The 15,221-nt window shown below is 42.7% G+C and overlaps 1 long non-coding RNA gene across 1 annotated transcript in view; it reads left to right on the forward strand.

Annotated features, from left to right (window-relative positions):
• Positions 1-9,047, forward strand: part of LOC146394447 (uncharacterized) — a 55,856-nt gene extending 46,809 nt beyond the window's left edge. The window contains exon 3 of the long non-coding RNA XR_014834966.1: positions 8,966-9,047. This is a non-coding gene — a long non-coding RNA (uncharacterized LOC146394447). The remainder of the gene's footprint in view (positions 1-8,965) is intronic.
• The last annotated feature ends 6,174 nt before the right edge of the window (positions 9,048-15,221 follow it).

Below are 15,221 nucleotides of genomic sequence, written 5' to 3' on the forward strand. Positions count from 1 at the left end.
ATCCAAGCCACGTCTGTGACCTACACCACAGCTCAGGGCAACACCGGATCCTTAACCCACTTATCGAGGCCAGGGATCGAACCCGTGTCCTCAGGGATACTGGTCAGATTTGTTACCGCTGAGCCATGATGGGAACTCCTAAATGGGACTTTGCTAAAGGCCTGGAGGAAAAGCAACAAAGAGACCAGACAGGCCAAGCACCTAATGAGAAGGCGTACTCCAAGGGTACACCCTCCAAATGAAGACGTGAAGTGAGAGAAACGAGGCATCATAAGAGTAAACAGAAATACAGAGCAAGGTAATGGGAGGGAAAAGAATGCATACATGTATGTGTAACTGAGTCACTATGCTGTACAGTCGAAAAACAATTACATTGGGGAAATAACAAAAAGAGTGAACAGAAATAAAAACAAATGTGAAGATCCTGTATTCCCTGTAGGGCAGATGTTCATGCTTTGCTGAAATTTAAATTTAGCTCTTGGACCTGAGCAACGGCAGGTCCCCAAGGAAAATCACTGCTGAGAAGAATACCGTGATTCTTCCATCACAGGAGGAGGTGGATCTGAGGGAACATTGTGGAGTGGGGCCTGTCCCACCTGGGGATGGGGGTAGGGACCGGCCTTCTGCCCACAGGGTGGACAAAGAGAATGGCCTTGCAAACAGAAGACTCTCAGAGTTGCGGGTACCCTCAGGCAAAAATATTAGGAAAACACCGAGAAGAGCATTTCATCTCTACGGTGCCAAAAGAAATCCCCAAATAGATAAGCAATGAGATCCTGTTGTACAGCACTGGGAACTGGATCTAGTCACTTTATGATGGAGGATAATGTGAGAAAAAGAATGTCTATAGGTATGTGTGACGGGGTCACTTTGCTGTGCAGTAGACAATTGACAGAACACTGTAAACCAGCTATCATGGGAAAACTAAAAATCATTTCAAAAATAAATAAATCTAGATGTTAAAAAAAAAAAAGAATGTCACACCAGTCAGAACGGCTGTCATTAATAAGTTCACAAATAACAAGTGCTGGACGGGGTTTGGAGAAAAGGGAACCCTCCTGCACTGTTGGTGGGAATGTAAACTGGTACAACCACCATGGAGAACAGTTTGGAGATACCTTAGAAATCGATACATAGAACTTCCATATGACCCTGCAATCCCACTCTTGGGCATCTATCCAGACAAAGCTCTACTTAAAAGAGACACATACACCCTCATGTTCATTGCAGCACTATTCACAATAGCCAGGACATGGAAACAACCCAAATGTCCATCAACGGATGATTGGATTCGGAAGATGTGGTCCATATACACAACGGAATACTACTCAGCCATAAAAAAGAATGACATAATGCCATTTGCAGAGATGTGTGTAGATGTACGCCTGTGTGTGTGTGTGTGTGCATGTGGAGAATGAAAGGTGTATACCATCTATCCTGTTTTTTTTTAACTGAGCTGTAGCTGACTTACAATGTTGCATTAGTTTCAGGGATATAGCAAAGTGATTTAGTTACACATACAAATTTATCTATTTTTTTGGATTCTTTTCGCCTGCAGGTTATTATAGAATATTGACTACAGTTCCCTATTCTACCCAGGTCGGTGTTGGTTATCAATTTTAAATACAGTGTGTATATGCACTAATCCCAAATTCCTAATTTAGCCCTCCCTCCCCGTTTTTCCCCTTTGGTAATCATCATTTTGTTTTCAATGTCTGTGCAAGAAATAGATACATGTACCCCACTGCTCATAGCAGCACTATTCACAATAGCTGAGACACGGAAGCCCCCTAAATATCCATCGAGAGATGAATGGATTAAGAAGATGTGGTCCAAGCTGCATGCAAAGCAATGAAACTAGAACACACCCTCACACCATGCACAAAAATAAACTCCAAATGGCTGAAAGACTTAAATATACGACAGGACACCATCAAACTCCTTAGAAGGAAACATAGGCAAAACACTCTCTGACATCAACCTCATGAATATTTTCTCAGGTCAGTCTCCCAAAGCAATAGAAATTAGAGCAAAAATAAACCCATGGGACCTCATCAAACTGAAAAGCTTTTGCACAGCAAAGGAAACCAAAAGGAAAACAAAAAGACAACTTACAGAATGGGAGAGAATAGTTTCAAATGATGCAGCTGACAAGGGCTTAATCTCTAGAATATATAAGCAACTTATACAACTCAACAGCAAAAAAACCAATCAATCAATGGAAAAATGGGCAAAAGACCTGAATAGACATTTCTCCAAAGAAGATATACAGATGGCCAACAAACACATGAAAAAATGCTCAACATCGCTGATTATAAGAGAAATGCAAATCAAAACTACCATGAGATACCACCTCACACCAGTCAGAATGGCCATCATTCATAAATCCACAAATAACAAGTGCTGGAGGGGCTGTGGAGAAAAGGGAACTCTCCCGCACTGCTGGTGGGAATGTAAACTGGTATAGCCACTATGGAGAACAGTTTGGAGATACCTTAGAAATCTATACATAGAACTTCCATATGACCCTGCAATCCCACTCTTAGGCATCTATCCGGACAAAGCTCTACTTAAAAGAAACACATGCACCCGCATGTTCATTGCAGCACTATTCACAATAGCCAGGACGTGGAAACAACCCAAATGTCCATCGACAGATGATTGGATTCGGAAGAGGTGGTATATATACACAATGGAATACTACTCAGCCATAAAAAAGGATGACATCATGCCATTTGCAGCAACATGGATGGAACTAGAGACTCTCATACTGAGTGAAATGAGCCAGAAAGACAAAGGCAAATACCATATGATATCACTTATAACTGGAATCTAATATCCAGCACAAATGAACATCTCCTCAGAAAAGAAAAACATGGACTTGGAGAAGAGACTTGTGGCTGCCTGATGGGAGAGGGAGGGAGTGGGAGGGATCGGGAGCTTGGGCTTATCAGACACAACCTAGAATAGATTTACAAGGAGATCCTGCTGAGTAGCATTGAGAACTTTGTCTAGATACTCATGTTGCAACAGAAGAATGAGTGGGGGAAAAACTGTAATTGCAATGTATACATGTAAGGATAACCTGACCCCCTTGCTGTACAGTGGGGAAAAAAAAAAAAAAAAAGAAGAAGATGTGGTCCATATACACAAAGGCATAACTACTCAGCCATGCGAAAGAACAAAATCACACCATTTGTTGCAACGTGGATGCAACTAACGACTTGATACTAGCTGAAGTATGTCAGACAAAGACAGATATCATGATATCACTTACATATGGAATCTAAACAATGATACAAAGAACTGACAGGTGCTATCTTTGAGTGTCTATGTATCATCTTTTCTAGCATCTTTGTTACATGTGTCACTTGTACATCCTTCCATCAACCCATCACCTGTCCCTCAATCTATTCCAGATCGTTTCCTGTGCTGTCATTTATCCTTCCTCCCTTCCGTCTATGGCCATACCATCCACACACACACTCAGTCATCTCGGTAGAACTGAATGTCCAGACGTCAGCATTGCCAGGTGAAAAAGGAGGAGGAAGCATGAGCGGTCAAGGTCATTTCCTAGACATTTCCTCCCTAGGACCTGAAATTATACCCCTTGAAATATAACTGCATGGCATCATTTCGTGGAGCCCAGGAAGATGGTTTGCTTAGTTTTGCTTTGTAAAGAAGGGAAGGAAAATTGATTTGGGGCAGCCAGACATGAATGTAGCTTATTTTATTTACCCACTACCATCCAATATCCCTATTCCCAAGTATCATTTGGGACTGGATCATTTTCAAGTTGTAATAATGCTTGTAAAAGCACCACCCTATTACTCTATTGAAGGTTTATAATGTCCCTTCTCTACTGAATTGATTAAAAAAAAAAGAGTTGCCTTTTGCAGCATGAGTCTGGATTCTATATTACGGAACAATTTTCAGTAATTTTACTCATTTTCTGAAAGAGGCATGAGGCAAACTACCACACGCCTTGGGTATCCATCCATTATTTCAGGGCATAAAGATTGTTTTTCTTTAAAGACAAAATTATTGTAATTCTGAGGCATGATGGAAAAACGTAGATGAAACCTATTTTCGGAGCATAAAAAATCAAAACACTCAGAAAGCTGAATTATTGGAGCTAAGGTAGTTTGATATTTTAGATCAATAAAATTATGCCCACAACTTGATACATGAAATGATGAAAGCTGAAAATACACTGAATTTTTATAGTGCACTATTTTAGAAAAAAACACACACACACAAAGATCTGTCCCCAGTCATATATATTTTTTTAACTGAATGATTACGTTCACTTCAGTCCCTGCCTTTGTAAGACTTAATGTGATCTCGGGCTTAATAGAGCCCCATTTTCAACACCTACCTTCTTAAAGGTTCAACTGACAAGACTTGTTTCCAGTGCATTGAGAATCACAGAAATGGTGATTTACCTGTATTTGACTGAGATTTCCTCCCCTTCTCCCGTTTTTGGAGAAAGGTTTGTACAATAGAAGAATACTCTAAATAAAAAAGGACACACCAGGCAGTCACTGATGCTCTCTGGTGATGGGTGTGGAAGACCAGAAGCTACTGGGGTTTGTCCTTTACTTTTAAAAAATTAGAGTTGATGTACGGTGTTGTGTCCATGTCCACGGTCCAGTAAAGTGACCCGGCCAAACATATATATACACTCCCTTTCCTATGTTACCTTCCATCATGGTCTCTCCCAGGAGATGGGATAGAGTTCCCTGTGCTGGACAGCAGGACCTCATTGCTTATCCATTCTCAGTGTCATAGTTTGCATCTACTCACCCCACACTCCCCATCCATCTCATTCCCTCTCCTTTCCCCCGGCAACCACAAGTCTGTTCTCTCTGTCTGTGAGTCTGTTTCTGTTCTGCAAATAGGTTCACCTGTGCCATATTTTAGATTCCACATGCATATGGTATCATATGGTATTTGTCTTCTCTTTCTGACTTACTTCACTTCGCATGAGAACACAGGCAGAGCAGTCTTTGACATAAATCACAGCAACATCTCATTTGACCCACCTCCTAGAATAAGGACAATTTAAAAAAACCAATGGGACCTAAGTAAATGCAAAAGCTTTTGCACAGCAAAGAAGTCATTAAAAAAAAAAAAAAAAGAAAAGCAAAAGAAAATACAACCCACAGAATGGGAGAATATCTTTGCAAATGATGCAACCAACAAAGGCCTATAGGGGTAGCCTGGAGGCACATGAAAAGGTGCTCAATCGCCTTTTAACTTTTACTTCTTTTTGAAAAGAAGGTGCCAGAAATCGATGGCTACACTTAACAGGTATCTCAAAGATTTATTTTTCCTGGTGTCCCAAATGGCTATGATTTAGAGACTTAGATTCGGAAAGTGATAGATTGTATATAAGCTTATAGTTACTCAGTAGCAGGATATGCTTAAGCACCTGTAGTCTTGACACTCGAGATTATTCGGTACTGGAGTTCCCACTGTGGTGCCGTGAGTTAAGAATCAGACCGCAGCAGCCCAGTCACTACGGAGGTGTGGGTTTGATTCCTGGCCCAGCACACCGGGTTAAAGGATCCAGCATTGCTGCAGCTGTGGTAAAGATCACAGCTGTGGCTTGGATTCAGTCCCTGGCCCAAGAACGTCTATATGCCTCAGGGGAGCAAAAGGAAAAAAAAAAAGTTTCTTAGGTTTCCAATGATGTGTTGTCAGAGTGGAAATTAGACTCGAGAAGGGACCTTCAATCAATTTAATGGCCTTCCCCAAACCATAAACCTTTACTGAGAGCAACAAAGTACTATGTAAGTATATCCTATCTCACCAACTTTCAAAATCCTCCTCCTCCTATACCTCAACGATGTGCATACCATGTCAAGACACTTTAAACTGTGCAGCCACCCTAGAACAATGACAAGGCTGCGTTTTACCCCATTATCCTGGAAAGTAGCCGTGATGAAGAGAGGGCCCACGGTTTTGTGTTCTGGGGAACTCCTCCCACGCCAGACCGGGTCAGCCTCACACCTCAGTCATGGATACAGCTTCTCCACTTATGACAAGGCCAGATGCAGACCCCCCAAGTTCACACTGGGCTCAAACGATGCACTGGACTGTCCTCTCACGTCCGTCTAAACAAAATGCTTTCTAGTGTAGAGGAAAGCAAGAGGTTTCTGTGTATTAATTTTATATCCTGCTACTTTCTGAATTCATTCATGAGCTCTAGAACTTTTCTGGCAGCATCTTTAAGATTTTCTATGTATAATATGTCACCTGCAAATAGCGATAGTTTCACTTGTATACACTCACAAAGAAGAAGAAACACTCAAAGATGAAGAAGAGAAATAAGGGAAACAATGCCATTTACCTTCACATCAAAGAGAATAAAATACCTAGCAATAAACATACTTAAGGAGGCAAAAGACTTGTACTCTGAAAACTACTAGATGCTGATGAAAGAAAGATGACCCAAACAGATGGAAAGATATACTATGTTCTTAGACTAGAAGCATCAATACTGTCAAAATGGCTATAATACCCAAGACAAGCTACAAATTCAATGCAACCTCTATCAAATTTACTAATGGCATTTTTCACAGAACCAGGACAAATAAAAAATCAAATTTGTATGGAAACACAAAACACCCTGAATAGCCAAAGAAATCCTGAGAAAGAAAAACAGAACTGGAGGAATCAGGCTCCTTGATTTCAGACTATACTACAAAGCTACAGTTACCAAAACAGTATGGTACTGGCACAAAAATAGAAAATGTTGATAGAAAGCCCAGAAATATATACCGATCCACCTATGGTCAACAGAGGAGGCAAGAATATACAATGGAGAAAAGACAGCCCCTTCAAAAACTGGTGCTGGGAAAACAGGACAGCAACATGTAAAATAATGAAATTAGAACATTCCCTAACACCATACACAAAAATAAGCCCAAAATGGATTAAAGACCTGAATGTCAGGCCAGATACACTGAAACTCATATGGGGAAAACACAGACCCAACACTCCATGACATTAATCACAGCAGTATCTTCTCAGATCACCTTCCTAGAGTACTGAAAATAAAAACAAAGATAAACAAATGTAACCTAATTAAGATTAGACGTCTTTGCACAGCAAAGGAAACATCAACAAAAGCAAAAAAACCCACAGAATTGGACAAGGTATTTGCAAATACAGTGACCAACAAGTGACAATTCCAAAATACACAAACAGCTACTACAGCTCAATATCAAACAATGAAATTTAACAAGGAGCAGAAAGTCTAAAGAGGCATTTCTCCAACGAAGACACAGAGATGGCCAAAAAGCACATGAAAAGATGCTCAACAATGCTGCTTATTAGAGACATGCCTATCAAAACAATGAGGTATCACTTCATACTCATCAGACTGGCCATCATCAAAGAGCCTACAAATAACACATGCTAGAGAGCGTGTGGAGGAAAGAGAACCCTCCTACACTGTGGGTGGGAATGTAAATGGGTGCAGTCACCATGGAAAACAGTATGAGGTTCCTCAGAAAACTAAGGACAGGGTTCCCATATGACCCGACCATCCTACTCCTGGCATCTATCCAGACGAAACTGTAATTCAAAAAGATCCATGCACCCCCTATGTTCACAGCAGCACTATTCACAATAGCCAAGACTTGGAAACCACAGAAATGTCCATCGATGGATGAGTGGATCAAGAAGATGTGGTCCATAGACACAATGGAATATAACTCAGCCATAAAAATGAATGACAGAATGCCATGTGCAGCAACATGGATGGACCTAGAGATCATTATAAAGTCAGAGCAAGACAAATATCATATGATAATCACTTATATGTGGAACCTTAAAATTAGGAATTTGGGATTAACCTATTCACCCTAATATACATAAAACAGATAATCAACAGGGGCCTGTGGTATAGCATAGGGAACTCTACTCGATATTCAGTAATAACCTACATGGGGAAAGACTCTGAAAAAGAGTATCTATGTATAACTTAATCACTTTGCTGTACACCTGAAACTAACACAACACTGAGAGAACTCTACCTCATATTCTGTGATAATCTATGTGCCTGAAGAACCTGAAAGAGAATAGATATATGTATGACTGAATCACTCTGGCTATACAGCAGAATTAACACAACCTTGTAAATCAACTATACATCAATAAAACTTTAAGAAAAAAAGTTAAAAATGATAAAAATTAATAAAAAATAATCAACTATATTCTAATATAAAAATAAAAATGAAATAGCCCAGACATGGAAACAGAGCAAATGTCATCGAAAGACGATTGGATTAGGCAGATGTGGTACATATACACAATGAAATACTACTCAGCCACCAAAAAGCATGAAATCATGCCATTTGCAGCAACATGGATGGAACTAGAGACTGTGGTACTGAGTGAGGTTAAGTCAGAAAGAGAAAGACAAATACCATATGATATCACTTATATCTGGAATCTAATATATGGCACAAATGAACCTTTCCACAGAAAAGAAACCCATGGACTTGGCGAATAGGCTTGTGGTTTCCCGGGGGAAGGGGCAGAGAGTGGGAGGGATCGGGAGCTTGGGGTTAACGAATGCACACTATTGCTTTTGAATGGATTTACAATGAGGTCCTGCTGTGTAGCACTGAGAACTATGTCTGGATTCTTACAACGGAGCATGCTAATGGGAGAAAAAAATTACATATACATATATGTGTAAGTGGGTCCCCATGTGTAGAGTGGAGAAAAAAAAAGTGTGTTGGGGGAATAACAATAAAAAATAAATAAAATGATTAAACAAATGAATAAATGCCTGTTTACCGTCAGGTCTTTGTCTTGCAAGTTGTGAACTTTGAACCATGAAACCAACCCCTTTATCTGCCCCCACAAAAAAATAATAGCTGGAATCAGTTTACTCTCCTCCTGTCTGCTTGCTGGATCACCCAGCATGTCATCATGCTTCCTCCCACAGGGTAAGTGCCTTTCCCGGTGACCTCTGAGACAGGCGCAGATTTCACAGTGAGAGTGTGGCACCTACTGGACATCGCTGTCTCCCCAAGCCCCTTAGTCACCCCCCTCCATAACTCCTCCAGTTGAGCTCAGGGTTTTCTGCAGGTCAGCTCTCTGCCTACCCCTTACGTGCACATGCTATCTGGGGGTGAAGGCTTTATGAGGTGCTCAGCAGTACCCCAACATACAAGGTTAAGGTTGGCACCAATATCTGAGCTGATGGGAGTTCCTGTTGCGGCTGAGCAGGTTAAGAACCCAACATAGTGTCTGTGAGAACACAGGTTCAATCCCTGACCTTGCTCCATGGGTTAAGGATCCAGAGTTGCCAAAGCTGCAGCACAGCTTGCTCAGACCTGGTGTGGCTGTGGCATTGGCCTCAGCTCTAGCTCCAATTGGACGCCTAGCCTGAGAACGTCCATATGCCACAGAAGTGGCCATATTAAAAAGACAACAACAACAAAAAACCCTCTGAACTGCTTTACCACTTTATTCTGAACCCAACGCACCTGCGCCTCGGCCTAAGATGAAGTTGCAGGCACGTGATTCACGGTCCGCCTGAAATAAGCCAACCCACAGCGGCAGACACAATCTATGGAACCCTGCATTTCCAGACACTGCACACCACCTTCCCGAAAGAAGGAGAGCATGATTCTGCCTGGAGACAACTTGAGGACAAGGAATGAAAAGACGGAGAACCAGGCCCCTCGGTGAGACAGACGGACTCTCTGCAATGCGTGTAACACACAGGATAAAATCACCCAGAAAAACGCACTGTTAGAAAAGAGGAAGAGATCACATATTTAAGGTTATTTAGAAAAAAAGCAGCGGGAGAGAAGCCAAAGGAGGTTAGGAGTGCCGGATCAGCTTCGGTGATGAGACAAATTTAGAAGGTGAATCACACTCAAAGCCATCATGCAAGAAAACCAAGGGCCTTTTCCAAAGAACACATGCACGAGGGCAGATTATGTCTCAAGAAGGGACGAAGCTCAATCAACTCTCAGTCAACATTAAACCTCTCTCCCTGATGCACATCCTCACAGGTGCATCGGGTCTATATACATATGGACCCACCAAAGCCTAAACAGATCTGATATGTATGTTTATATAATCTGTATATTCTGTATCTGATATGTATTTGTATGACGTGATGTATATTTATAGACTCTATGTAAAATACGTAACTGAATGCATGCATGTAAACATATATAAATCACATGTATAAACACACCTGAGTGAGATGTGGTTCACGATCTCATTGTCTTTCTAGGGACGCACCTGCGGCGTATGGAATTCCCCAGGCCGGGGGTCAAATCAGAGCTGTGTCCATCAGCCTACGCCACAGCTGCTTGGGATCCGAGCTGTGCCTGGGACCTACGCCACAGCTCACAGCAATGCCAGATCCTTAAGCCACTGAATGAGTCCTGGGATCAAACTTGCATCCTCATGGGTCCCAGCCGGGTTCGTAAACCACTGAGCCATGATGGGAACTCCTTCACTATCCCTTTTTACATCTAATCCGAACACAGAGAAGCAGAAAGGACAAATAATTTCCATAAACTAGCCAATAGGAAAAGCAAGTGAAAGCACAGTGGATGAAAATATGTCCATCAAAGATGATCAGTGAGCTGTGACTTATGTGCAACAGGTAAAAATCTTTCAACTTCACTTACAAAGTGCATCGGATGCACCTCAATTACATAACTAATTACATAAGTTTGGTGTGACGAGAAGAAGGGAGAGGGATTTTAAAGGTGCTAATTTATATTTTTTAAAACTGATGTACGACGATTCTATCTGATGGAGAAAAACAGCCAACGGTATTACAGCATAAATCCCAAGAAAGGTATTATTTACATAACACTGTGTATGAAAATCACATGAGGAGTTCCCGTCGTGGCGCAGTGGTTAACGAATCCGACTAGGAACCATGAGGTTGCGGGTTCGGTCCCTGCCCTTGCTCAGTGGGTTAACGATCCGGCGTTGCCGTGAGCTGTGGTGTAGGTTGCAGACGGGGCTCGGATCCTGTGTTGCTGTGGCTCTGGCGTAGGCCGGTGGCTACAGCTCCGATTAGACCCCTAGCCTGGGAACCTCCATATGCCGCAGGAGCAGCCTAAGAAATAGCAAAAAGACCAAAAAAAAAAAAAAAAAAGAAAAATCCCATGAGTCATTCATGAAATACAGGTTTCAAAGCCTCACCCTCCCAAGTGAGCCTCCCTAGAGGGTCTCCTGCAGTGGGAAGGATGTTTAGACACCTCGGGTGGTTTGAAAGGGAGCAGTCCTTTGCCTCATATGGGGCAATACTGACATAGATGAACCAAAACCTCAGTCAGCAGTTCAACCAAAGAAAGAAACATTTGCCTGCACCCACCACCACTCACATCCCATAAGAGTTCATCCAATAGAGCCCGCGGATAAAATAAAGCAGGTCCTATCCACCCAAAAACATACGTGACGTGAGACTTAACCCAAGGCAAGACTGTATCAAAGGTTGACACCATAGCAACAAACCAAGTGTGTAACAAATCCACTCTTACCAACTCAACAGAGACATGTAACTCCAATCAGAAGAGTTGGTAGTTAAAGAAAGGGCAGAGGCTTCATGGAACTATATGCAAACACAATCAGAACAAGCCTGACAACGCTAAGAGCGGGAACACTTGAATCTAAGACATGCATCATTAAAGACTGTGTGGAATATTACTCAGCCACAAAAAATAATGCCACCTGCAGCAACGTGAATGCACCTAGAGAATCTAAGGGGAAGTAAATCAAAGACAAGTACTGTATGATTTCCCTTATGTGCAGAAGCTAAAAATTACCAATGAATGTGTGTGTAAAACAGAATCAGGCTTTCAGATGTAGAAAGCAAACTTGTGGTTACAAAGTGGGGAACAAATTAGGGTCATGGGATTAACAGATCTCAAGTCTAGGCATAAAAGAGATGAGTAGAGTTCCCACTGTGGCTCAGCAGGTTAAGAAAATAATAATTTTTCATATTGAATGAATAGAACTAAGATCCAAGAATAGTGAGGTTTTTTTTTTTTAATGATATGGTCTAATAGGTTATTTAGACCAACTTTTCTGCCCAAAATAATGTGAATTTGAGAAAAACTACACTTTTAAAGCATTATTGCAAGAATAGGGAAATCATGCCTAAGTTGGAAGTTGAAACATGAATAAATAAGAAACAATAAAATGGTAAAACTACCCCCAATTTTTCATTGAAATAATGGTGACAGTTACCTGAACAGTTTAGTTTCCCAAAGCAAAACTGGATATCTGAAGCTAGTGGGTGATACCTTCTGTGCATTGAATTTGCAGGGTTGCGGATCATCGTATTTAGAGAAATAGCATTTTCTCTCCAAATTCAAACCCAAAATAATTATTTCGTATTATATGCCATTCTGAACTCACCAAGGATGACGAGTGGGTTAAGGATCCAGTGTTGCCGTGAGGTGTGACCTGGATCCAGCACTGCTGTGGCTGTGGCATAGGACGGCAGCTGCAGCTCCAACTGGACCTGTAGCCTGAGAAGCTCCATACGCCACAGGTGCTGCCCTAAAAAGAAAAAAGAAAAAAAAAGATAAGAAGGATTTACTATCTAGCACAAGGAATTATATTCAGTATCTTGTAATAACCTATAATGAAATATAATCTTCAAAAATTACTGAATCACTGCGCTGTACACCTGAAACAAGCACGATATTGTCAATCAGCTCTACTTCAATTAAAAAAACTTAAATTCTAAAGTGCAAAAACAGCTGTTTGGGTTGAATACCTAAACACCAAATCACACACAGCAAACCCCTCAAGGCACCCCACCACTGTTTGCCCCTTTCCCCAGTGTGGGAAGGGGCCCCCGTCTCTGAGAACAGGGAGTCCAGCTCTGATCCGGACCATGTAATGGGCTGAGCTGTGCCCTACAGCACGTATATTTCTCTGATAGGTTTTCAGTTTCGTTCTTTGGCTTCTGGATCTTTAGGCTGTCCCTTGAGAAGACACTGCCCGTTAGGGTTTTGCAGTCCTGAAGGCTGAGTGCCTTGGTAACATGACGACTGGGGGCCAGCACGTGGGGAATGAGCCAGGTCCTTCGCAAGCCAAAGGGATTAGATAAATCAATTGGTAAGAAATGGTAGCTCAGTCCAGATGGAGGTTTCCTAGCCAGGACCTGACAGGGTAAGACCTGGAGTACATATAACGCAATTACATCCTTGGCCCAGATACTCTGAGCTCACAGAGTCCTCTTCCCTCTCTCTCTCCCTCCCTCTCTACCTCTCTCCGTCTGCACCTGCAGCATGAGGGCGTTCCTGAGCCAGGGCTTGAACCTACGCAACAACAGTGACCCAAGCCCCGGAAGTGACAATGCCAAGTCCTTAACCATGAGGCCACCAGGGAACTCCGAGATTCCTCTGCTCTATGCCTGACACAGAACAAAGAATCAGGAGGAATCAGGGTACTCGATAAGCAAGATTCAGGAGCGGCACTGAGGGTGTGGTGCCACTCTCGTGAAAAATATCCAGACGCACAGAGCCTGTCAACGGGACTGCTGAGTATCATGACACTGGAAAGTAGGTGCTGCGGGCTAGAGAGGTGAAAGAGAAGGCATTTTCTTTCTTCAGTGATGACCTGATTATAACTTTTTAAAATTATCATGAGTAGATGCTACCACTAATCTTTTATTTATTTATTTATTTATTTGCTTTTTAGAGCCACACCTGTGACACATGCCAGTCCCCAGACTGGGGGCTACACCACACTCACGGCAACATGGGGTCCAAGCCCTGTCTGCGACCTACACCACAGGCTGACAGCAACACTGGATTCTTCACCCACTGAGCGAAGCCAGGGATCAAACCCGCATCCTCATGGATCCTAGTCAGGTTTGCTTCTGCCGAACCACAAAGGGAACTCGTGAACAATCTTTTAATTGAAAAGATCTTAAAGAAGCACATACTAATCACCACATACGTATCTGCCTATGACCACAGAACCCACAGCGAAACTGTTGGAAATAGAATTTACTGTGTCGCGCCTTTAAGGAATTTGCCCATAATGCATGCACTGACTTGGCAGTAGGCATTATTTTTTTGTTGTTCAAACCAAAGCTACAATCTTTGGAACCCTTGCACCACTCTCTCTGTTCTTCTTAGTGAAGGCACCCAAAGTAAGCAGACGGTATATTTTTATTATGTCATCACAGTCTCAGGGGGGCCAGGACAGAAACAGTGATTAAGAATAGGACTCTTGGAAGTTCCCATTGTGGCTGAGCAGTAACGAGCCTGACTAGTGTCTATGACGATGCAGGTTTGATCCCTGGCCCCACTCAGTGGGTTAGGGATTTAGTGTGGCCGTGAGCTGTGGTGTAGGTCACAGATGCAGCTCAGATCTGGCGTTGCTGTGGTGTAGACTGGCAGCTGCAGCTCTGATTCAACTCCTAGCCTGGGAACTTTCACATGCCACAGGTGCAGCCCTAAAAAGAAAAAGAAAAAAAAAAAAAAAAAGAACAACAAAAATACAAAATGACTCTGAAAAGCTCCCAGGTGGCTCAGCAGGTTAAGGATCTGGCATTGCCATAGCTGTGGCATAAATTACAACTGCTGCATGGGCTCAATCCCTGGCCCATGAACTTACACAAGCTGCAGGAGCAGCAAAAAAAAAAAACAAAGAAGATGACACTGGCTTCTCTGTGAGGGTGGCTTTTGGGGTTTGGCCAGAAGAGAAACGGGAGGGCCGGCGGCTGGAGATCTTTTGCAGATTTCCGAACACTCTCCACCCATCCCCACGCACACGAATGCATTTAGGTCTCTGAACCAAAGACGGGAACTCACTTCACTACCTCCTTTTTCATGTAAGACTACAGAGGCTTGAAGATCTTATGCCCACTCGCTTGATAAGTCCTATGAATGCCAGGGTGAACCTGTGTGGGGAGCAGAGTGATTCCCCCACCACCACTTCCCACCCTGGAATCTGTGACGCTGCCATCTTCCAGGACAGACTGGGTTTGGCAGATGTGATCAAGGGAAAGACTGGACCTGTGGCATTATTCTGGCTTGTGCAGGTGGACCTGAGGTGATCCCAGGGGTGCTGTATTGTGTGGAGGAGGCAGGGCCAGAGATACAGCTGTGTGAGGAAGACCTGAGCCGCCACCGCGGGCTTTAAGGATGCATGGGAGCCATGAGCCAAGGTCACCTTGCAATGAGCCCCATGAGACCCAAGCA

This window comes from Sus scrofa, chromosome X, assembly GCF_054392235.1.
Source record: "Sus scrofa isolate SSC_HxYL_T2T_F1_AM1 chromosome X, Sscrofa_HxYL_maternal_Yorkshire_Landrace_v2.0, whole genome shotgun sequence".
Lineage (NCBI taxonomy): Eukaryota > Metazoa > Chordata > Mammalia > Artiodactyla > Suidae > Sus > Sus scrofa.